Source organism: Cydia pomonella, chromosome 2 (genome assembly GCF_033807575.1).
Source record: "Cydia pomonella isolate Wapato2018A chromosome 2, ilCydPomo1, whole genome shotgun sequence".
NCBI lineage: Eukaryota > Metazoa > Arthropoda > Insecta > Lepidoptera > Tortricidae > Cydia > Cydia pomonella.
This window is the reverse complement of record NC_084704.1, coordinates 23,758,252-23,783,683: the sequence shown is the minus strand read 5'-3', so window position 1 is coordinate 23,783,683 and position 25,432 is coordinate 23,758,252. Positions and strand designations below refer to the sequence as shown.

General features: G+C 34.7%; 1 protein-coding gene and 1 long non-coding RNA gene across 2 annotated transcripts in view; one reads left to right on the top strand and one right to left on the bottom strand.

Moving 5' to 3' along the window:
* The window catches only part of LOC133534676 (neural cell adhesion molecule 2-like), a 145,169-nt gene that overhangs the window by 100,357 nt on the left and 19,380 nt on the right, over positions 1–25,432 (top strand). The gene's annotated exons all lie outside the window — the stretch shown is intronic.
* Positions 16,090–19,430, bottom strand: LOC133515600 (uncharacterized). Its single transcript, XR_009799049.1, has 2 exons — positions 19,004–19,430; positions 16,090–16,269 (listed from the first exon to the last, which is right to left on the bottom strand). It is a non-coding gene; the product is annotated as an uncharacterized LOC133515600 (long non-coding RNA).

Below are 25,432 nucleotides of genomic sequence, written 5' to 3'. Positions count from 1 at the left end.
AAACTATATATTAATAAACTCAAATATATTAAATAAAAGTACAAAAAAAACTGTTATTCGCTTATTTATTCCGTTTTGCGAGAACCGCGAGAACCTATTCCCGTTAAGTTATTTTGTGAAGGATTCAGGGGCCTGTAATTTCAACCCTAATGGGACAGATTAAGCTCCAAATAACAGAATTTAATACCTAAAATTATTATAACGTTAAACACTGCAGTAAACACATTTCATTGGATTATCAACGTGGACCCTGAAACGGCACAGAGATACCGCAAAATATAGCATTTAAAGGCGCGTAAATTATTGGTTTCACTGCCGGCTTGGCGAGCGGGTGCGCCGTCAAGCGGCGCTGTGACGCGGCAATGAATGTGCCACATAAATTAATGGCGCCTCCTGATATGTAGCGGCTGTAGCACTACGTTACGGGCTACGGGATATTGGAATTCTAGATTACTGGCCTAACTTATATACGGTCAGTGTACAGCGTGGTGCAATTGTATAGTTACTTAATAGGGAAGAATAGCTTTGCGATCATTACGAAATAATGGTACTTTTTCTATGAAATTTCCGTTTCGGGAGAAAACGGTTTCCACTAACTAAATCTTAACAAATCACTTTGATTTTGATGTCGCAATACAAAAAAAAATTTTTGCAAATTTTGAAAAAGTTTTCACCTATAAACCTAGTTTTCCATTGTGTCAATAACATACTAAAAAACTCATGGAGAATGGCAAATATTTAGAAGTGGAAAAATATATTCTCTTTTTGTATAGATGAGTACGTTTATATTGGTAAGAAATAAGTCCTCAGAGATCAGAGTGCATCCGTATTTAGCAAATAAACAAGGTCATAAACTCGATGTACCAATATTGATATTGATATGCGACCATAGACTACCGCGTACACAGACAGCGCATTCTAAAACTTAGAAACAATCACACATGTTCTTAACTACTAAAATACTGCGCCCTGATCCACTTCACATTACCCAGCTATAATCTACGCCTTTTTATTCTACCACAGGAATATTTGTTGATATTTTTAATTTATATGTTCAAAACGTGGATGAAACTGAAATGAACGGTCGCGCTCTCATGATTCAATTATAGGACTGTCAAAGCATGGTAACCGCCAATCGTCTAATATAGTTCATCTATTAGGTGTGTCTGTGTACCCCGTATATAAACTCAAATTCATCTTTAACTTTATAATTACAAGCTTCATTGGAATTATTTCTCAACGAAATTAAACCTGACAACTTTGTGTTTTGAAATAATTTACGCCGTTGAAAACAGTCGTCTCCAAAGTTGAGGTCTACGGACAGCCTAGCCAATCTGTGCCAACAAACGAAGATTATGCAGATTGGCTCATTAATATGCACGGCACTCCTAAAATACCCACTTGATTAACAGGGCCGCAGCGAATCCCTAAGCAGATAGTTCGTCATTCATAAACGCTACGCACGAATTGTGTCACATCAAATCTACGGTGATTAAATCAGTCTTGTAATATATTTGGGTTTGGAAGTAATTCACTTATCTCCTTAAATTTGCCGAGCCCCCGAAAGAGTTGCAAAAATCTATAGCAACCAACAGGCAACTATACCAGCAGATTTAATTTTTTTGTTTTTCTTACTTAAATTGATCTAACTATTCTAGTAAGCGCTGGTGGCCTAGCGGTAAAAGCGTGCAACTCACAATCCGGAGGTCGCGGGTTCAATCCCCGACTCGTACCAATGAGTTTTTCGGAAATTATGTATGAAATATCATTTCATATTTACCAGTCGCTTTTCGGCGAAGGAAACATCGTGAGGAAACCGGATTAACCCCAATAAGGCCTAGTTTACCCTCTGGGTTGAAAGGTCAGATGGCAGTCGCTTTCGTAAAAACTAGAGCCTACGCCAATTCTAGGGATTAGTTGCCAAACGGTCCCCAGGGTCCTATGAGCCGACTACGCGAGGAAGTAGAAGAAGAAATTCATCTATTCTCACAGGCACATTGTCAGGTAAAAATTTAAAGGAAAAATTATGTCAGGTAGGTATGTGCTTCAGATTAAACAGTTTTATACCGCATAGCGCATATACCGCTTACATTTGTGGATATTTCTCTCACTTTAACGATTTCACACATTTGTTTAAAATATAAAAAATATATAAGTATAGTTTTAGTATTTTAGCAACTGTCCTAATCATTATCTATAAACATACATATATGTATTTTCTCCAATAGGCATCGGAAGCCGACGTCTAAGTAGGTATTCTCCTGAATCGTAGAACTGGGTTAAGATGTTTCAAGGGTCAGCTTAAATTCTACTTGACCGACAAGCTCTAATATCAGTCCAAACAAATGACAAAATAATGTACAATTCGGATTGCGAACCAGCGCAATGTTATCAAGAAAATTGTCAGTAAAATTACCATTTTTCCACAGCTGCAACGTTGCACCTGCACCGCTGCAGCAGTGATGCTAAAGCCGCAGTTCAATACCATCTTTTAAACAAACGGATGTTCTCTTTAAATGTAGGTAACGCATCATTCCAGGCATGCGGACGTAGTAGTAAAAATATGCCATTATAATGTTTCTACAAAAGAGTTCATAGGTAGGTACATGAATATTGTGGAAATATGCGAGTACAAGGAATGGCGAGTTTGACATTCCGTTGGTGAAAAATAACTTTGTTTTACTACAACTTCTTTGTAAATAAAACAGTTGGAGTTATAGCATTGGCCCCCGTAGGAGTAATTCGTGGAGTTTTGATGGAAACGTGAAAATCATAACGAGTAACTAAGGAACTCGTAAAAGAGTAATTAATTACTTCAAAGCAGTAAACCAAATGTTGACACTAGTATTCTGAATAAAAATGGCGTATCAGAATACTTATTGTAGAATATTGTACTCACTTTAAACATCGACAAGTACCCTCCTAACCTGCTTTACATTAATTACATAATTTCGGCCGCATATGTAAGCAACAACTTATTATGTTGCTTACATATTTATAAACTAAATAGTAACAATATAACTTTATACTTAAAATATTAAAACATAAATGAAAAATGACAAATAATTCATAAGAAAGTGACAACATAAGTGCTTTCATTAGGTTTTTGGCTGTCTCGTAAGATACAGCAATATCTCAGTGACCCTGAAATCAGGGCAAAAAGCCAGGTCAGATCGGCGACAGAGTGTCTGGCCAACACTGGCGAAGTTAGAGGCCACGTGAACTAGTGCGTCCTAAGGTTGACCTTTGAGCGATTGAACTAAGACGAGACAAGATGTAACAAAAATATTTTCATCTCTCGTAGTCTGAATGAGTCATTATTATTTAATTAAATATTCTTAGGCAACAAAATACGGCTATTTTTTTCGTTAGGGTTCCTTCTCTACAAGTACGTAAAGCGGAGATTAATTTTTATGGTGCATTGGCTAGGTCTCTCATAAAAGAGGCCATGGAAAGATCTTCTTTAATAAGTGAATATTTAACGAATTAGATTTTTCCCCCATACATACCTAAATGGGGTCAGATCGGAAATTAAAATTCAGTAAACCACAGTTTTATCGCAAAAGCGGTAAATTAAAAGCGGATAAGAATGTCAGAATAAATCTTTTTACTTAGCGTTAAGCTGTCTCCGTCTGAACTGAACATAACTTGAAATATTCTAAAGCCTTTAATCCGAATTGCTATAAAATCGCAAACGTTGCCTTTTGGGGATATACCCTTGAAAACTGGAAGATTAATTTAGATTTACATGGCCAGTCTCTCGTTTTCGTAAACGAATCACTGGGAATTCCAATGATATAGGCAGAACTTACTAATTGTTAAAAGTTAAACTCTTGACTGTGACTACAGAAGAGGTGACAATCACACAAAGTTGACCATCGCTTGCGCTACGACCAACGAAAAGCTTTGTGGGAGCATATTAATGGGACGGGGACAGTTGCGTTCCGTTCGCTACGGAGCGTAAACGATTGGCATGTTGACTACGCACCCTGTTCGCGTATAACCATGAAACGACCACGACATATTTAAAGTTTTTATTTCCATACTTTTTCAACGTATGCGAGTGATTGAAACTGAGTTTCTATTAATTTAACATTATATCAAAAATGTATTGGATTTGTATTTCAACAAACAAAATTAATAGCTTCACTTTAGAAGTTCCTCCCGGAAATGTCACGAAATGTAATATCCGTCTCGTGTTTAAAACAAACAATATTAACCTTTATATTTTGTATAGGATAAAAGGAGTGAAGCGTACGACTTACTGTCAAAGTGGATACAAATCCATGGTGTCATACGACATTAATATATATTAAAAACATAAAAACAGAAAACATGAAATATGACAACATACAAACACAAACAGAAATATGTTCTTCATTTTTCTTGAAAAATGAAGAACATATATTGTTTAAATAACGTCATGATAACAGACAAGGTGCTGGGGGTGCAGAATTGAAAACAGGACACTTACATAAGTCACATATAAATTCCCTAACATTGGAAATATTGCCAATTCAAGCGTTGAAAATAAAATACTTGTCAAGGGTCAAATTTTCAAACTACTTGGTGTAGCCCCCTTACACCGCTACCCCGGAATAGCGGTGACCGTGGGCTGGAAACAGAAGGTTTCAAGGTAACTGAAGCTAAATTTTATGTATATTCAAACATTGAATGCCTTATGACATTAAGCCCGCTTTTTGTATTGCATGTTTTTTTCTTTAGTGCAATAATGGTTAAGTAAGAGGGAAGAAAACCTATAGTTTGTCAAAGGACTATCTCATTTCAAACATAGGCAGAGAGAATCATACTATCTTTGTCTTACACTAGTACTAGCACCCAAAAGAAAAGGATGAGTATAGTTTTTTGTTCTTATTTACTGACTAATTGGTTTGACCAACTATAGCTTTGCGATCCTAATGAAATAACGGAATTTTTTGTATGAAATTTCATTTCAGCAGAAAACGGTTTCCACTAACTAAATTGCTTCAGTATAATATAGATTTATAGGTTTCGCTTTATTGAAAAAAAAAAATGTTTATTTTTGTATTGCAAATTTTGTTAATAAGGAAAACCTAATTTTTCAAAATGTGAATAATATATTAAAAAATAAATACGGGTTCGAATTAATCGCGCACCGAGGGTTCCGTGTAACTATAAAGGCGAAAGACTTTTGATCAGAAGTACCTATACTGTTCAGCGCCATCTATTGGCAAATTGTCTAACTAATTTGCGCTATGTAATGCACGTATATTGGTTTTTCGAGGATAATTCTCTATCATGTGAACCGATTTCATAAATTGTTCTTTCATTTGAAAAAGGGTGCCTTTAACGTAATCTCATAGAAGAATGAATATTTTGAAGTGTAATAAACATAGGTACGTAAAGTTACATTGCAAACTGAATTCGGAAATGTTTTTTTATTTTTATTAAAAAAAGTTATTAAGGTAAAAGTCTGCTTATATTTTTTCTGTTAAGTTTATAGTAATGTTAATATTATGTAAAAATTTCATATTTTTTCTTCGGTCAACTTCAGAGATAACGGGGGGGGGGGGGGATTTTTTTCACATTATCCGTCATAAATCAATTCTTTTTCACTATGTAAAAACAAAATAGTTTTGGAATGCACAATTTGAGCTCTTTCAAATGATACCCCACTTGACCTAGTCATTAGACTTTGAAATCTTGCCCCCCTTCATATTGGGCATTTTCATAGTTAATAAAAAAAATTATACAATGTGTCCGGACTAGCGTTGTTCATAACTATTCTAAATTTCAAATTGATAGCTTAAGTGCTTCTAGAGATATTTAGCGATATGATAGACAGACAGACATACGAACGGTCGGAGTCGCACCATAAGGGTTCCTTATGTACCTTTTTGATACGAAACCCTAAAAATCAAGGAGAATAGAAAATATTTAGAAGTGGTAAAACATTTTCTATTTGTATGGACTCCTCCATATATGCTATAATTCCCTCTTATATAAATAAATTTATCGAAATATCGAATACGATTTAAAATAACCAGAACTGTAGAATAGGAGATTGCTTCTATAGTGCTATTTCTCATCAATACATCGGTTTAGTTGTTTAACTGTGAAAATAATAACATGTAGGTACCTAGACTAAACGAGTGTTTAGTGATATTAGTAAATACTGCTTTTCTGACAAGATGAGTTTAAAAGCAGGCTTTTCGCCTAAAGCAATATTCATTATGTCACGCGCTTGGCGGTTTCGTCGCTAGCAAGCTCATGAATTAAGGTAGGGGGCCATTATGGCAGACAGGAAATTTGCACGCCTTGCGTTTCAGATGCGTAGATACGGCTATTTTATATAATAACCCAGCCTGCAGCAAGCATGTTTACGAAGCCGAATGTGAAGTGAATATTTAGAAGCTAAAAACGTTCTTCAAATATGTTAAGTATTGCTGTATACGTATATTTTTAAATAGTAAAAAAAGAAGCAAAATCAAGCTATGGTTCCTGATCCTACTTATATTACCAGTAAAAATGCGAAGGTTTCCTAAACTGGCTGGATATAAAGTGTTCGTTAGGAGCTCAACATATTTAACAGCGCATTTCTGGTCATATTCAGAGATTTAAAATCTACCTTATTAGTTGGGAGAATCAACTTTTTAGCGTCACTCGTTGCCATGGTTACGATTAGTTGTCCAGGGGACAAAAGTTCATTGAAATACTGATTTTATGGTACTTAAATGTATCAAACTTGCGTTTTTGTGGTCGTTATAACCAATGTCCATAATGGGCCCCTTTACTAATCATGTTAATAGAACGGCATACAACGTCTCTTCAAACAAACTGTGCCACTGTTGTCCCTTGGACAACGGGACAGGATAACAAAACAAAACAAGTTGATTCACCCAGTTAATATTCCCAATCATATTTCTTCGAAAATATTGTACTTACATTTTTTAATGCCCTATTACCACTTAGGATCACATTCTGATGGTGATTACAGCAACGGTTTTGTTGCTATTGGTGCAAACGTCATCTAAATGTAACCTTACTTGTGGTCTGATTTATATACTAGACTTCATCATCATCATTTTAGCCTCCAGTCGCCCACTTCTAAGCATAGGCCTCTCTTCGTGTACTGTACTCCACTTATCCCGGTCCTAGGCTAGTCTCATCAAGAAGTGTCCTGCAATTTTTTGAATGTCAACCACCCAACGAGCCAACGGATACCAGGCGCTTTGATTTATTTGATTTTTTTCATTTTTCTTTCATAAGGACTTAATGACATCAAAGTTAAATATAATACTTCACAAAACACGTTCATAAACAACATAACAATGAAATACACACGAAAAGTGACCTGATCATTTCCATCGTTTATTTCATGTTTATTTTCGACTGACGCTAACGAGTGACTACTATCACCTTGATTACGCTCCCAAGTAAGTAAAGTTTTATCGCAAACTGTATAAAGTACTTTTTATGTTGATACTCTACAAGGATAAAATTAAGACCTGAAGGTTTAATAATAATATAATAATAATAAATTCATTTATTTCGACCAACTTAGGATCATATTACATTTAACTTATTATATTACATTTAACTTATCATATTTTAACCTATTCTGGAGAGGCTTGGACACCAGTACGTGAATCATATGACAGTGATTCAGGCACTGGCAGTCAAATCTCTCCGCAAACGCTCTCAAGATGCCGTTGGAACTAGCCCGCACCCTGCGCACCAGGGATGTGCAGCGTTTCCTCATTGTAGTGTAGAAACAGTCTACTCTGGCCTCCGCGAACATCCCCGACGCACTACAAAACCGAGGTAGTAGCTTAATGGGAATATAATATTTAAACGAACGAACTGGCGTACAAAAAAATATGCTCTATAAGCTGAATAATCCATTCGTTCATTGATTTTGAAATACGGTCTCTTACAATGAATATTAATTTACAGGTACATAATTTAATATTTAAATTCGGACTTATGAAAAATAAGCGTAATTAATCGTTCTTTTTGGGAGATTGAATTTTTTTACGGGGCATGAACAACAAAAGAAAGCACGTAAAAGAGATATATATATGCTTCTATAAGTATGTAGGTATCGCACTTGAGGGAGATACTTTTAAACGTAAAGGTGAGATGTAGTTCTACTAGCCTCCGCTACGTTTAATCTACAAACATTTTATATTGCGATCATTAGTACCTATTGATAATTTGTATTACACTAATGCATTAATTAAAAACAATGATGCCTTAATGATGCAATCAATAATAATGCCAAAACCAAATCATGTCATTACCAAAAAAACTAAATCAGGAGACGTATTCTGATTGTAACAACAGGTTGTGAATGTGGTCTGAATTTATTTTAGTTATGTATGTATGTAAACACTTTATTGTACATAAGGGACAGGTAAAAATACAATAAAAAAATAATAATGTTGGCAATGAACAAAGGCGAACTTATCACTATAAGGGATATTTTCCAGTCAACCTTTGAGCAAGTTATGTGTCTACACTACATAAAAATGCCAAATACAGCTTTCTCTGAATTATATTGGATTCTTTAGGAGAAAACAGAATAGTTTTTTTTTTTCAAAAATCATGCCTTATATGTTTTAAAGTTTTTATGTGGAATCAATAACCACTTACCCGATTAAACTAGTTGTACAGATAGTAAGAGTCCCAGGGAAGAAAATAGAATAGCCCAAAAATTATCCCTTAAAATTGTAACCAGGGAGGTGGATATTTGTATAGGGAATCTTCATTTCCGGGACTTAAACTATCTCTATACCATATTTTAACTAAATTGGTTCAGCGGTTTAAGCGTATAGGAATTGAAAAAAAAAGATTTTTATCATATGTTATATGTTTATAATTTGAATCGGTGTCAATATGTTACCATAGATGAATTCAGCATTCCCAATGACCTTATAACCTTGGCCTAGTAGCTTAAATTATACAGATATCAGGATAAAGCTGAAAGCCACAACCCCTAAAATTTTGCATCGAGAATCTTGGTGGCTCAACTTCTTAAATTCATCCTTGGTTCCTAAATACCAATCCTGCCAAAGAAAATCTTTGATTCACGAAACGCCGTATTTCATAAGCTACAATTACGACTATTATGCATGATCTGTCAGTGTCCAAAGGTACGTTTCTAGTTAAGTAAATGTCACTTTTGATACTGACAGATCATATCCATAACAAATCAAGATCAAATTAATAACCTGTTAGGCTATTATGACAATCAGAATAAGTCTCCAGTAAAATAATCCTAGGATGAAATTAGTAAATCACTAGCAATACGATCGGTACCCCTGCCAGCGGCAATCGATTATCTCAATTAACTATCAGTCATGAACGGCAACAATGGAGCTCATAATTTAATAATGAAAGTACGATTCGGTAATTTATCTACCGTTCATAAATAATGGTATACAGTCACAATATTTTGAAGGTTCTTATTCACTATAAACAATTTTAAGATTCTCCAGATAATAAAAATCAAAATTCTTTATTTCAGATCAAAAGCGATCCATATTTGGTTAGTAACATTTAAAAAAATAATGATAATGTATGGTACTCATTGCCAAACATTGTGTATAAACCATGTTTATAAAAAACATGTTTATAGTGAATACATGGCTTTAGAGTTCATAGATACCTACCTACCTATGTGTATTCAATATAATTCAAGGGAATAAAAAACTGTTTTACATAAATTGATGCATATAATTTTAGCCTCCACGTGCAATAACGGTGGACACCGAATTAAATACACATTGTTATTTATTAATTGAAACGATGATAATGAATAAACTAATGTTGCTAGCCAGAAACTGATGCTATGTTACAGACACAAGTAATTAAATATGTGGCATTAACAAACAAAGGAACATTACCTACACGTTACCCACCTGCTCCTGTATTCCCAATGAACTACACCTACTATTGTTCGTCACACACAAACCAATCCAAAAATCTTCAAATTACGTAGAGTATTCAATCGCAACTTCGATTAATGCTTTGTTCAGATATCTCATTTGCCACATTTTCATTTGACCGAATTCGTTTTTTTTTCTAAAACATCTACTAAAATTTGGAAGAAAGCATAGAAGGTGTTCGGTTAAATTAGGATACCAATTTAAACTTACATTTTGATATTTTTTTTTTATTATCATTCTCGCCAATGCATACGATAACAGTCACGATGATAATATCTAAATGACATCATTTTGATATCAAAACGTACGTGTGAATTAGTTTATAGGTAACATTGAAAACTACGCGTTCTGGTAAATGAAAAGTTAACAAGTGAAACATCTGACAAAAATGGTTCGAGGTTGTGATAGGTGCCGGCAGTTGTTGAGTAGTTACCTCGAGGTTATCGTTAGGTCACAGTTATACTGGTATTCTTTAGACGACAGCTTGCTTTAGAGCAGGATAGCGACGGGAACAATCAAACAACTAGCCGTCGTCTGCTTCATAATAGCCTCCCGGAGGAACTAGTGCAAAGAAAGTAAATAATGTAATGTTCCTCCCCAACAAACATTGCGTTTTTTAAGCTTATTACACAAATTTACGAGTACATTAATTAGAATATAAAAGTTAACATTGTAAGTGTTTACTTTAAATAGCAGTTGCACATAAAATTATCAATACTGAATACACAAAAGAAAAAAATGTTGTGTTAAGCATTTAAGTTCTAGTTCAAGAAACAACTAACATCAGCATGAGGAGAGGAGATATCAGCCCTCCAGAAGTGCTTTTTTGACATTCTAATAATTTAAGAGTTAACTGTACAAATACTAAACTAAACTAGAAAAAGGATGCTGGCGGCATTGCCTCTTTGTATCAAATGCTGATACGTTGTGCGAGGAAGCCGCCAGCGCTTCGGTGAATCAACCAGATACTTGCGTTTTTATATTTAGAGGGCCTATCGCAAGTATGTACTTTTTATATTGAATTTTTACATGTTTTAATCAAGGACAAATGCTATGACATTCACTCGAAAATCATAATATGAGGGCAGACTCTAAGCAGAACTGTAAAAGTATTAGAGTTCCGGACTTACGTAGGGACTTGAATAAAATCTAATACAATATTTCACGGTTGCGGTTATTGGAAAATTGCTATTCTTTGGCTATTTGCAAACAACTTGATGAAAACAGAAATTAATTAAAATAACTGATCAATTAATTAAAATAACTGATTATGAGGAAGAGGGCAGTCTGTGACAGCATCCTAGCAAATATTGCCGACCAAGTAGACTGTCCACTCTGGTACTCAACGAGACTACATGTGAATTTTAATTTGTGAGTTTTATGTTATTTTAATTTTATTATTTGTATTTTTAATTTAATTTGATTACAGTTATTGAAATAAATGATTTGAAATCGAAATTGAACTGAATGTTACCACTTTGGCATTGTAATGGTAAAAGCATAATTGTAGTTTTTTAGACCAAAAATATATTAAAGTAAAATCGGTTCCGGCTATTAGATAAATGACTACTACTGAATATTTTGTGTATATTAATAAAAGCGCCCATGAAGCCCAATATTACAAACCCTATAATATATTCACAATGTAACTGGATGAAATTTGACTTTCGCGCCTCTGTTATTATAATAATCGTAACTGATTTGTCCTATCGTATATCGATTGCCCGATCCTCTCATGTTAAAACTAAAAATTTGCACCTACCGAATAATAAAACAAAATATTTAAGAAGCACCGACAACTACATACTCATAGCCATTAAAACGAAATGTATCTAATATTAACCACGTTCCGAATGACCCTGAGCATAATGCTGTTCGCGTGACCCATTATCTCATTAATTAGGTGGTTGATGCCATCGCTCCGCCGCTCCGTTACCGTTTGCCTAGCCAGTGTTGACTCTGCCACGTCAATGCAAAAACCTACAATGTTTAGGGTGAAATACAATCACCTATGTAATTTTCAAAGCTTTCTTTTTGACTTATTATGTATTACATGAACTATATTTATGAGACATTAAACCATGTGATAAGTCAATAGTTTTAAAATATGTACCTAATATCATTTTTTAAATTAGACTTTCTGTTTTTTGAGTTTCTTTAGTTTAAAAATTGTATGAGACACCACATAATAACCCAATTATTTGTAAGAAACCCTAATGACATAATTATCTAATATTTTTAAACATTAATATTAACTCGTCCGACCAACTAACCATATGTCTGACAAACGATGTTAATAGACCTGTCTGCCTAGCCAAGGTGACAACGCTATCGCTTCGATAACGAAACGCTTTGTGTCTCTCTATCACTCTTCCATATTAGTGTAACATTGACAGTTGCGATAGTTATTAGACTACAGTTTATTTTCTGATCCTTGCAATTGTGTTCCTAGACTTTGGGCCAGTTGCACCAACCACAGTTAACGGACTGATCAACGTTACGCAGCAGAGATTATGAAACTTCCCATACAATAAAATTTAGTGAACGGTTTAACGGTGACAGACGGTTTGGTGCAACCGACCCTTAATAAAGCCCATGTTACCAGTCTGAAAAGTGGTGCCGTTACCCCTCTAAAAAAACCACATCTTTTTCTCAAATCCGACTTACCTACCGACTTGTGTGTGTATTTGGTACCTACAAAATATATGTATTTTTTGAGTTTAAGTTATTTGAAAAAATTATGAAATTAATTGTTACAAGAATTGCGCGGGTTATGCTCATTTCATTTCTAAGGTATTTCCATTATGGTAAAATGGTCTGAAACTGGTCAAAATATTACTTATCTACTTACCAAATGCTTAATAGTTATTTGTTTTACAAGGAGGCAAAGTTGTTGTTTAAGCGCTCGTGCTAATATTGATGATTCGTGATACCCGAGCAAGCGAAAGATTCCAAAATTGAACCACGAGCATAGCGAGTGGTTCGAAAAAGTGGAATCTTGAGCGTTGAAGGGTTTCAAGGCACGAGGGTTAAACAAACTTTGCCTCCGAGTGAAATAACATTTTTCACCACACCAACGCGACGAAAATATGTAAATATATAAAAATATATAACTGTGAAATAGTAAAAAAAAACAAACCAAATGAACGTAATTAAATATTTATCATCCAAAATCATCATTTGAAAGTCAATTCTAACAGCTAACATAAGGAAACGATTCAAAATTTGTATCTGATTACTTTGCCCCACATGTGGATAAAATTCAACTTTCTCATTAGTTCTTGAACAATCAAGAAGGCCTTTACCAGTTGGTGTGGTGAAATAGTTATTTACGATACAAGTGCAGAAAATAGGAAATTCGCAACGAGTGGTGATAAATTAAAACACGACCAAATGGAGTGTTTTAAATGGACACGAGTTGCGAATTACCTATTCGCACGTGTATCGTACAACGTTTTACAGTAGGTACATATGGCTCTTTAAAGTTTCGAAATATGCACGGAAAGTACTCATTCCTACACGCGTACGCGTGTGGGAAAGTAGCACCATATGTACTGTAAACAATACAAACACATATGTGTGTAATGATTTTAATACCCGAAGCTAGAATATGATCACCAATTAATGGAAACTACTCGTACTGTTGCTTTAGCAGCTAAAATGGTGCAGTAGTTTTAATAAAAGTTGGGCCGTGTAAACATAGGCTAAGGAGACTGCTTACCATCAGGCGGGCCGTATGCTCGTTTGCCACCGACGTAGTATAAAAAAAAGTTGTTTCTACCTACCGCGTGTTCCCTACCTACGTTTTTATCATGAAACGTTAATACTATACAAAAATGTTTTCCCATTTAATGATCTTACAATTTACAACTTCACTTCCAATAACACGTGGCAAAATACTCTTTATAATATATATTTAGAAATTTAGAATTTTTTACCAGGTAACATGAATAAACTTAGTTTAATTCCAGGGGGACTGTAGTGAAGCCGTTAACGATCCCGATATTTAATGACGTGTGAAATTAATGGGGGAACTTTGATGAATTTTCCTTAATTATGCTAAAGTAAGCAATGAAGGGCTTCAAATAAACGGTAGAACAGGTGTTCGTATATTAAATGACTTTACATTACAGGGTAGCCTCGGTGAGGCAACGAAAAATAATGAGTTTTGTACCTATAGTATTCTACAGTTTAGGGTGCAAGGAAATCAAAGATGTTTGAATTATAAAACAGACAGCTGTTAATGCTATGATAAATAAATAACTAAATGTTATATTTAGGATAGTTCCGATCGACCTAGTTCCACAGTAAGCTCAGCAAGGCTTGTGTTACGGGTACTAGACGGCGATATATATTGAATACATAAGTAGTTATAACATAAATTAATTTTTAACAAGCAGAAACGTCTGCGAACGATGCTATTAAGCTTAGAATAAATTTAAAACTGGAAAAAATACTGTCTTGGGTGATTGGTGAATTTCCAATATGACTTGGAACTCCGGTAGCCGTCTAAGAAGTGTTACGTTCTTACGGTAGATGTCGCTAGGGTCCCCTAGACCCATATGGTGGAAAATTTGCTGCCTATGGATGACGTCTTGGTGGCTCAGATGGCAGAGCGCTGGAGTATCAATCCAGAGGCAGTGAGTTAAAGTCCCACTCAAGACAGTAATTTTTACACTTTTAAATTATTTCTAAGCTTAGTTAAAATATAACAAAACAACACAAATAAGGAACATATATTTGTGATAAATATACAAACAAACACCGTTACTAGGATTCGAACCCGGGAATTTCTGCTTCGTAGTTAGGATCATTACAAACTAGACTAGGAAGCCGTCAAATTGATATTTTACCCTCAAAAAATACATAGTGCAAGGACCGTAAATGATACCTCAATGATCAAAGCAAAAATAAAGAAAGGGCTTTCGCGCGCTCGGCTCTTTCCAGTGTAATACAACTACATAAATATAATTATTTCTGTCATTCCCGGAAAAATGTTCTATTCTTTTATCAACTAGGTATGAAAACTTTATTGGATCAAATAGTTCGTACCTTAATGGATTTCTTTATCAAGGTTCTTAGTAAGCTTCACGTACGTACGAATGGCAGAATTTGACTATGATTTCTGACTTTTGTATGACTTGTACTTGAACTTTCCAGCAATCTTCGAGAAATAAGGGAGCATACATGAAAAGGATCTTGATGAATTGAGAACCTCCTCTCTTTTTAGGGTTCCGTAGCCAAATGGCAAAAAACGGAACCCTTATAGATTCGTCATGTCCGTCTGTCTGTCCGATTCTGTCACAGCCACTTTTTTCCGAAACTATAAGAGCTATACTGTTCAAACTTAGTAAGTGGAAGTATTCTATGAACCGCATTAAGATGTTCACACAAAAATAGAAAAAAAAACAATAAATTTTGGGGGTTCCCCATACTTAGAACTGAAACTCAAAAAATCTTTTTTCATCAAACCCATACGTGTGGGGTATCTAAGGATAGGTCTTCAAAAATAATATTGAGGTTTCTAGTATAATTTTTTTCTAAAATGAATAGTTTGCGCGAGAGACACTTCCAAAGTGGTAAAATGTGTCCCCCCCCCCCCCCCCGTAACTTCTAAAATAACAGAATGGTTGGTTTTTAGGTTTTAATTTTAGTTTTGTAGGTAGTTTTAATTTTAGGTTACATTTTATACTAAGTTTGTTATTATTTAAATATAGTCACATATGTTAATTAAAAAATAGATTTACAGAATGAAAAATCTAAAAAAAAATATATGATATACATTACCATGCAAACTTTCACCGAAAATTGGTTTGAATGAGATCTAGTGAGTAGTTTTTTTTTTTAATACGTCATAAAATTTAAAAAAATTTTTTTTCATCAAACCCATACGTGTGGGGTATCTATGGATAGGTCTTCAAAAATGATATTTAGGTTCCTAATATCATTTTTTTCTAAACTGAATAGTTTGCGCGAGAGACACTTCCAAATTGGTAAAATGTGTGTCCAAAGTGGTAAAATGTTGAACAAGATCTAGCAAGTAGATTTTTTTTAATACGTCTCAAATGGTACGGAACCCTTCATGCGCGAGTCCGGCTCGCACTTGGCCGCTTTTTTAAATCTACTTCAAAGTACATAGTTTATAAAAAGATGAATATTGGGCACTTCCCGTGTTTATTTACTTTAAGTAGAAAATGCGGGCATTTCCGGGCAAAATGAAAAATAGCACCTAGGTATATTTTGTCTTCTTTTTCCATATATCTATATAACATTTTCTAAGCTGCAATCCCAGTGTACTATGCCTCACGACGCGCTGCTGCCGAAGTGACTTCGCATTCTGCAGAAAACAGAAACACTGCAAAAGTGATTTAAAATACATATTAGCAAAAGCCCACAGAAACCAAACAGATCTAGCTCCCACGACAATAATTCTTCTGTGAATTCCAGGCAGATTAAGCGGTGATGAGGCAATTATAGCATATTATATAAATTCCAAATCTACTACACACATACAAGCAGACTAGGAAATTGTTTATGAATACAGGTTATCATGAATATCCATCATATCATTGTTTGATAGACTAATTTCGATCTGCGGGGCTTAAGTTTCTTGTAGCTCCTACTATATTGCCTAGGCACTTTATACCTCGGATGACATCCCAAAGCGAAGAAGATTATCTTTCTGACACGATGGATGAGTCCGATGGTGACGATTAATAGTAATTTATGTAGTGTATTAAGAATAAGCAACTAACAGATTTTTAGAAGTACATTTCTGACTTTAGCATTTGATTGTTATTTTTTTGTGGATTTAGTATATTTTATAGCCTTTTAAAAAAATATATATAATTAACTGTTATATTTTGTTTCTTACTGTATTATTAATTATTGTAAAATTGATAAAATATAAATAATGATTTATTTAAATGTAGATAATAAAATTAAAAATATGAATATATATTTTTTTTTTCACCAAAAAATGTTTTTTTTTTTCCTTAATTATTAGAAATGATGTATGTAATATTAAATATGCTACCCAAAAACCTAAAAGAATATTTTTTTTCTGCCTAACTTGTTCTAGACGAAACACTGTGGGACGTTAGAAAGCCATTCCAAAGAACATTTCCAGGAAATAAGGCATGTTAAATATACTGATTGTATGAAATAGCAAACCGAGTTATACGGTCTCTAATAGGCATGCTGCTGTCACATTTCCATAAATATTCGTTTATCGGGCTCGCCGTGATTCGAGAAGAAATGCTTCGTTGGCAAGAAACATAGGCGCGGGAAACAATAAACGCCCACTTTCTTTCGTCTGCCAGCGCGAAGTGAATAGGCAAAATTAAAACGAGGACTTATCGATTTTGTCGATATCTCGAAACACAACGTTAACTTTGTTTAACTTCTAACTTTTTCAACGAAATTCTGTAGGGTACAAGAGTGTTAAAAATAATGAAGCTATTAACTGTAATTTTTAAGTTAGGTACTTTACCTACTGGTCACAAACGAAACCATAGATTTTACTAAGCTACAGCGGCCAGTCTGTCAGTGGGCTGTATCACAATTTGCAAATTCTATACCTAGTGTTTTTTTATTCCATCTTTAACAAAAAAATATATAAAAAATCGGCCATGCTCAGTGTAGACTTCCATAATTACCCGTCCGACACAATAGGCAGCCTTGATCGGGGGTTATCATAACATGCAAAAGAGAGTACCTTTGCAGCACTTCCGTCCTTTTACTAAACCGATCATATTTAAAATAGTTTTCATTGAAAATCAGCTTTACTTTCATGATAAATTTTTTTTTATCTTTATGACAATGTATAACTTAGAGAAGGATGCATTTTTTTGTATTTTCGAAGCTGTTATCTCCTAAAATATTTACTTTATCAATTATGGTATTCAAGACTTTTATTCGTTTTGAAAGACCTATCCAAAAACTTCCCACACCATAGAGTTGAAGCGAAAAAAAATCCACTTTACGTTTACAGGATGTACCCTATTATTTTTCTAACCGAATTGGTAATTTATTGTTGTTTAAAGTGATATATATATAGCTTATTATGCAGTAAACTAATATAGAAGTCTACAGCTATGATTCATTAATCTTGAAACGTTTTCAACCGTTCTTTATTCAACACCAGGCAATCCATCGTGGTTAGATGCAAACCCCAGCTATCACTTTACTAAGAGCAATCACCGTACAACGTCATGCTCTACAGGCTCACTTTTGATCTAAAATAAATTATGTAGCGCAGTGACGAAGATACTACAAATTGTATCTCAAAAAATAGACGAGTTATATTCTCAACCATTAAATGCTTTCTGTCACTGCGAGATCTTTAAGTACTTAATTATAGAAAATGTAATATAATGTGATGTACTTATGTGAGTACAGTTTACCCTATTACTCGCATACAGGGTGTTTATTTAGTCACCTGCAATCATTTACGGGTTGAATATATAGGTCATACTGAGCAACTTTTACTATGGGACCAACCACGAAATCTCTTTAATTCTTAAAATAACATTATTCGCTAAGACTAAATTCCTTAAATTAATCTAATTCTCAATGTTAGCATTTCTTTTTTTAATCAGAAGTATATGAATCTAGCAGTCAGTCAACTCGTATACAAACTGGTCATTCATACAAACTTTATACTCATTTGATACTGGCGTATTGTTTTGACACATCGTTAAGAATAATTTGTTTGACCTTTTAGTCTGATTCTCTATTATTCTATGCAGTTTTTCGGTACCAACTAATAACTAATCGAAATACTTAGCTACACTTATTTGCACTTATGTGCTTCAAAATATAATAATAATTTAGTTAAAAAAAATATAAATAAACAGTATACAGTGTGTAAATCTAATACGGGCGACAAATTAAACCAGACATAGAACTCATTAGTGTAATCATTAATTGAGATGTTTTTTTTAAGTTACACTTGACCCACTGTGACCCCATAATTAATTTTTGAATTTTATCAGCAACAATGTACTGTAAACATGGGTGCGTTACCAGAATATCTATTCGAAACGATTACTACGCATTTACAAACTTACCTATTATCTGCAGGAATAATCACATATTAGTATTACACTGCGTTTAATGATTTGTGGTTATTTTGGTGGACAGACTGCTACTAGGCATGTTAAAGATATGATATGTTATTTATTTATCATTTCTATCAACAAAGAACTGACTTCTTCTACTTAATGTCATTTTAATCAGTCACGATAACAGCAATTGACGGGATGTTTCCTAATACTTGAGCATAGACATAATTACTTTGATAGCACCTTTTCTGAAAATGTATTTCATATCAGTACCTAATACTAGAAAGATAATTATTTTGATATCAATTAGTATTTCATTTGTCTGATTTTGTTTACCAGATGGTAGGAAATAAGCCTACGGCCCTCCTGATATTGTATTATTACCAAAATTGATTTCGAGAATTAACTAAACAGTCTAAACACCACAAAGTTTGGTACAGTCAAGGTATTAAATATCGACACGGACATAGTGCCAAAAATATGTATACACTACTTTAATGTATAGGCAATAAGGTCGTGTGTACATATTTTAGGCACTTTGTACGTGTCGATATTTAATACCTTGACTGTACATTGTTTCAAAACGTGACAAACTCTTTGGTAAAGTTAAATGTTTATTTTATTTTATTTCAACTTTGATTTGACAATGTCAGTCATTCAATACTGAAGTAATCGTAAGTTATAAAAATTCCTCGTTTAACAATTGTTACTGCTCCCGAATTAATGGACATGATTTTAATTTACGGTGAAGCATTACAAAATGGTACCTAATCGAGCGTTAGCTCTGTGCAGAGACCGATTCCCTGATCGAATTGTAGCAAGAAACGCTCGAGTAATTGTAAACACGATACAGCGAGTTCACGAAGGTTTGCCCGTGACTGGAAGGGTGGAGGGAGCAGCTATTCACCATGAAGTACCAACTGGTACTCCATAACAAGACCGAATCCTGCGTCATTTTGCACTTGACCCTGAGAGTAGTACATGAAATGTTGGAAGACGATTTAATACGAGACATCCGAAGAAGAACTGAGAAACAAGATAACTGAAGTTTTTTAAAAACTCATAGATACCATCAATCTTTGCCACGTCATGGAGTCAGTCAAACGACGTTGCGAAACCTGTTATCAAAATACAAGGAAGACACGTGGAGAATAGGTATATGCGGCGAAACCGGTAAAACTAAACTGTGCTTTTAATAGGTAGGTATTAAAATAAATTGCTTTTTTAAGTCTATGGTTTTTGACGACCGGTTTGGTTTGGCTTAGTGGGTAGTGACCCTGCCTACGAAGCTGATGGTCCCGGGTTTAAATCCTGGTAAGGGCATTTATTCGTGTGATGAGCATGGATATTTGTTCCTGAGTCATGGGTGTTTTCTATGTATTTAAGTATTTAGTACCTGGGCGACCGAGCTTTGCTCGGTTATAACTTTTTATTGTAATGTGGTGGTGTATAGGTGATAATCTTAACTACATTTTTTTTACTAAATTATACTTGTCTAAAACAATAAAAATAAAAAAAATAGATAAACTTGAACATATATATAAAAAAAAAACAAAAGTTAGTCACCGGGCGAGATTCGAACCCGTAACACTCGCTTCTTGCCGTCCGCGTCTTAACCCGCTGGACCAGACGGACAGTGGCCGGCAATACGAAATTAGCGACCATATTCTGCGTCGAAAGAAAAACGCATGAAAACTCGAAAACACGCGTTTTCCCAAACATAAGACTAATCTAGATCGATTGTATACCCCCAAAAACCCACATATACCAAATTTCAGCGAAATCGTTAGAGCCGTTTCCGAGATCACAGAAATATATAAAGGTACAAGAATTGCTCGTTTAAAGGTATAAGATATATTATATATATCGTTGCCTAAGTACCCTCAACACAAGCCTTATTGAGCTTACTGTGGGACTTAGTCAATTTGTGTAATAATGTCCTATAATATTTATTTTTCGTGTACGAGTATCTTATTTTATTTTTGAAACTAAGTAGGCTGGGTTATCAGATAAAAAGCATCATACTTGGTTATTATTTACCCACTCATAACAGTTAATGGCAATAATGACATTACATACGCGATATGAGCTTTTGAAAGTACGAGTAACTGTTAACAAGCGTTTAACCCGAGTGTGTTTGCATTACATTGCGGGCCGAATTATTTTGTATGGATAAAACTTTAATTGCAATTGTAAGTAAAAATTATTGAATTACATTTCTTATGTCCTATACTAACCACCGTTAAGAGATTCGCCCGTATTAGATTTAACTGACTATTAGGAAATAATTAATTGTATTGAAAGTAAATTAACATTTGACATTGTACAGTCAGCATGAAAAGTAGCGGATCAAACAACGCTTCAAAAGTATCTACCATTCTGTAACAGCTTAAAAAAACAGTGATGGTTCTATATGACAACAATTAGGACTGTAAAAGATGTACTTTTGAACGTGAATTTTAGAGATTTATCTATATTCGGAAAAGTAATCCGGATTATCAGATACTTTTGGCGCGTTGTTTCATCCTAGGGATTGCAATCCGGTCCGGCGGAGCCGGTAATCCGGCCGGATCCGGCACTTTTCAGGGGCTACCGGATCCGGTAAAAATCACCGGATCCGGACCGGATCCGATAAAATTAAAATAATGCCTGAATACAGCACGCGCTGTGCGTTTTAGAAGAAGAAAAGGTGACGGAGGAGAGGTATGAGGTTGAACAGAACAAAAAACGAATGAAAACGTTTAAATTTAATGAGATAAAAATATATTTATTATGACGATGACTGGGAACAGGAGAGGATTTCTTCTTCTTTCATATTGGTGGTACGATATGACGATTACATAAATACTGTAGTAGAAGGAAAAATTAAAGGATGGAGATGCCATGGAAGGCATTTTTAATTTATGCTAAAGAGAAGGTTAATTTTAAAAAGATTATCTTTTGTCTTTACAATTTCATCCAATCTTATGCAGTTTCCTTCATCTCCTGGTACGTGCTACTTTACGTCTAGCCAATTCTTTATTTGATCCATGCAACTTTTCTTAGGAAGTCCCTTTCCGCGATGGTTTTTAATCCAACGCTCTATTATTTTTCGCATGAGATCGTCGTGCCGTGTTTCGTTCCCTATAATTTAACCAATATACTTTTTTGTAAATTATGATTTTTTTTAAACATACAGTTTACTAGTTTCTCGGACAAAAAAAATAGAACAAGGTAATATTGGAGCGCATTAAAATTAAAATACCTTCTTTTGTTACTAGAATGGATGTCAACGTTACAAAGAATTCAATCAGAGAACAGTTACGAAAACTTGTCCTTTCAAGAAGTTTCATTTCCCACCCCACATCATCAGGCTTTAGAAACTAATCAAATTTCTAATTGTAAACGAAAATTTGAGCACTTGCAACTTGCAAATAGTTAAATATAATAAAAATCAGATTTCAAATTTTGTTTTTAAAGTAATATTCACATTGTAACACTTTTTAGGGTTCCGTAGTCAACTAGGAACCCTTATAGTTTCGCCATGTCCGTCTGTCTGTCTGTCTGTCTGTCCGAGGCTTTGCTCCGTGGTGGTTAGTGCTAGAAAGCTGAAATTTGGCATGGATATATAAATCAATAAAGCCGACAAAGTCGTACAATAAAATCTAAAAATTTAATTTTTTTTTAGGGTACCTCCCCTACACGTAAAATGGGGGTGAATTTTTTTTTTCGTTTCAACCCTAGAGTGTGGGGTATCGTTGGAAAGGTCTTTCAAAACGAATATGGGTTTTCAAGAAACATTTTTTGATAAAGTGAATATATTCGGAGATAATCGCTACGAAAGAAAAAAAAAATGTGTCCCCCTCTAACTTTTGAACCATAAGTCCAAAAAATATGAAAAAAATCGTGGAAGTAGAGCTTAAGAAAGACATTAAATGAAAACTATGGCGGACATGATCAGTTTAGCTGTTTTTGAGTTTACGCAAAAAGTTTTCCCTTCATAGTAAAAAGGCTTACTTTAATTAGGTACTAATTATGCAAATTTGCCTATTTGTTTAACTCGGGTGAAAGGTACCGTTTCATCACTTGGTTAACAATTTACTATACTTTAAGCTCCAGTTTAGCTTATTGTGACGGAAGAGTAACTACGGAACCCTACACTGAGCGTGGCCCGACATGCTCTTGGCCGGTTTTTACTACTAAGTTCTATTTTATTGTTAAGAAGTTATTTATTAACTTCAAATTATGGATTTAGGAATACGTATTACGCAAAAAACTATAAAAATATGTTATTTAATTAACTTAAATATTCCTATACCTATCCGGATCCGATCCGGCCGGATCCGGCCGGATCAGGGCCAAAATCCGGCCGGATCCGGCCGGATTGAAAATCGATCCGGTTTGCAATCCCTATTCATCCGTTACTATTGATGCTGGCTGTTCTATGCAAGAAATAATAGGCTTTTTTATTTTGTTTATTATTATTATGTACAAAAATCACTATAAATAAATATAGTTACCCAGAACATTTAACATGTCAATTGCCAACTACGAGCAGAGAATATATTTTTATTTGTTGTAATACTTACCACCATTCAGTAGTCGCGGCACGCATCGAACACACGGAACGGCCGGCTGTTCCAGATATTATGACAAATGCTATTAATTATACCTAATGGTATGTACCGCGGAGTACTACACTCTGACCAGCAAGTTGTGCCACATTCATTATTTACGTTACATGTGCAGAAAATAGGAAATTCGCAACGAGTGGTGATAAATTAAAACACGACTGAAGGGAGTGTTTTAATTCCACACGAGTTGCGAATTACCTATTCGCACGTGTATCGTACAACGTTTTACAGTACATATGGCTCCTTAAAGTTTCGACATATACACGAAAAGTGCTCATTCCCGCACGCGTGCATGCGGGAAAATAGCACCATATGTACTGTAAATATTAATATAATTTAACTTTCTTTCATACTTACAATAACAATATTCGTAATGGATATATATAGAGGATTACTATTCTTTATTTCTTCCTAGCGTTGTCCCGGCTATTGCCACGGCTCAATGGAGCCTGGGGTCCGCTTTGACAACTAATCCCAAGATTTGGCGTAGGCACTAGTTTTTACGAAAGCGACTGCCATCTGACCTTCCAACCCAGAGGGTAAAACTAGGCCTTGTTGGGATTAGTCCGGTTTCCTCACGATGTTTTCCTTCACCGAAAAGCGACTGGTAAATATCAAATAACATTTCGTACATAAGTTCCGAAAAACTCATTGGTACGAGCCGGGGTTTGAACCCGCGACCTCTGGATTGCAAGTTGCACGCTCTTACCGCTAGGCCACCAGCGCTTTTTACAGAGGATTACTATAACTAGCTTAAATCTAATATTGAGCGAGGAAGCCGCCAGCTTTTCGGTCACCAGTTACGTCAACCGTCTTTCATATTACATGTATCAAAAACCTTTTTCTTTTAGTTGTGGCTTTTCTAGTGGCCTAACCTAGTTTAGTCATTTGATTCTGGACAGTAGGTAGCTTTTTTACAATATCTATAAATGCCAGTGGTAGCGGGTTCAAGTGTCTATCTAATTTTATTAAAATGTATACGTTTAGGTAAAAACTAGGTATTAACAACTCGATAAATACCTACTGAAATGTTACATATCCTTTATGTCAAGACGTCAAATCATCCATTATAGGGGAGTGCTTGTTAGGTAAAGTGATCCTTGCGATGGTAAACAACGTGTGCGCTGAGCGTCATTGTTGTCAAATCACCTTATTGTCAGTCCGAGACACTCCCTTTCATAATCACCTATTCAGTCATGTTAATCCAGCGGTTCCTAACCTGGGGATAATTACCCTGGGGGTAAATAAGCTTAATTAAAGATAACAAAGATTAGACCAATAAAAAGACTATTGATGATTATTGGGAGGAGGGGTAAAATCAGGATCCTTAGTTAGTCTTAGGGGTGACAGGACTGAAAAGGTTAGGAACCACTGTGTTAACCGGATACTTCTAAAAAAAATGATAAAGGAAGAGGAGGTTGTTTGTGAAAATTAAGGTAGGTATCTAAATGGTTAACTAGGAAGAAACGCATTACGTAATTCACACAGAAATATAGGTAATAACAACAGCAAAACAAGTAAAATAAAGGTCAATTTTACTCGAATATAAAAAAATCTTGGAAACGGAAAAAAAACGTAAGTATCTGTGTATACTGCATAGGTAACCCATAAGTGCGTACCAAATGTTCTGAATAATTTTTCCTTAATTTTGTGACTTCGTACAGCGTTTGTAGTAAAATGATCTGGTTAAATTCTCAACTCTTGAACGTGACTGACATCATACAAACTTATTTTGGTTTCAAATCATTAGAGCCCTAATATCTGTGGAAAATTTGATACGTTGAACTTTAGTCAAAACATAACTTCCCTGAAATTGATTGAA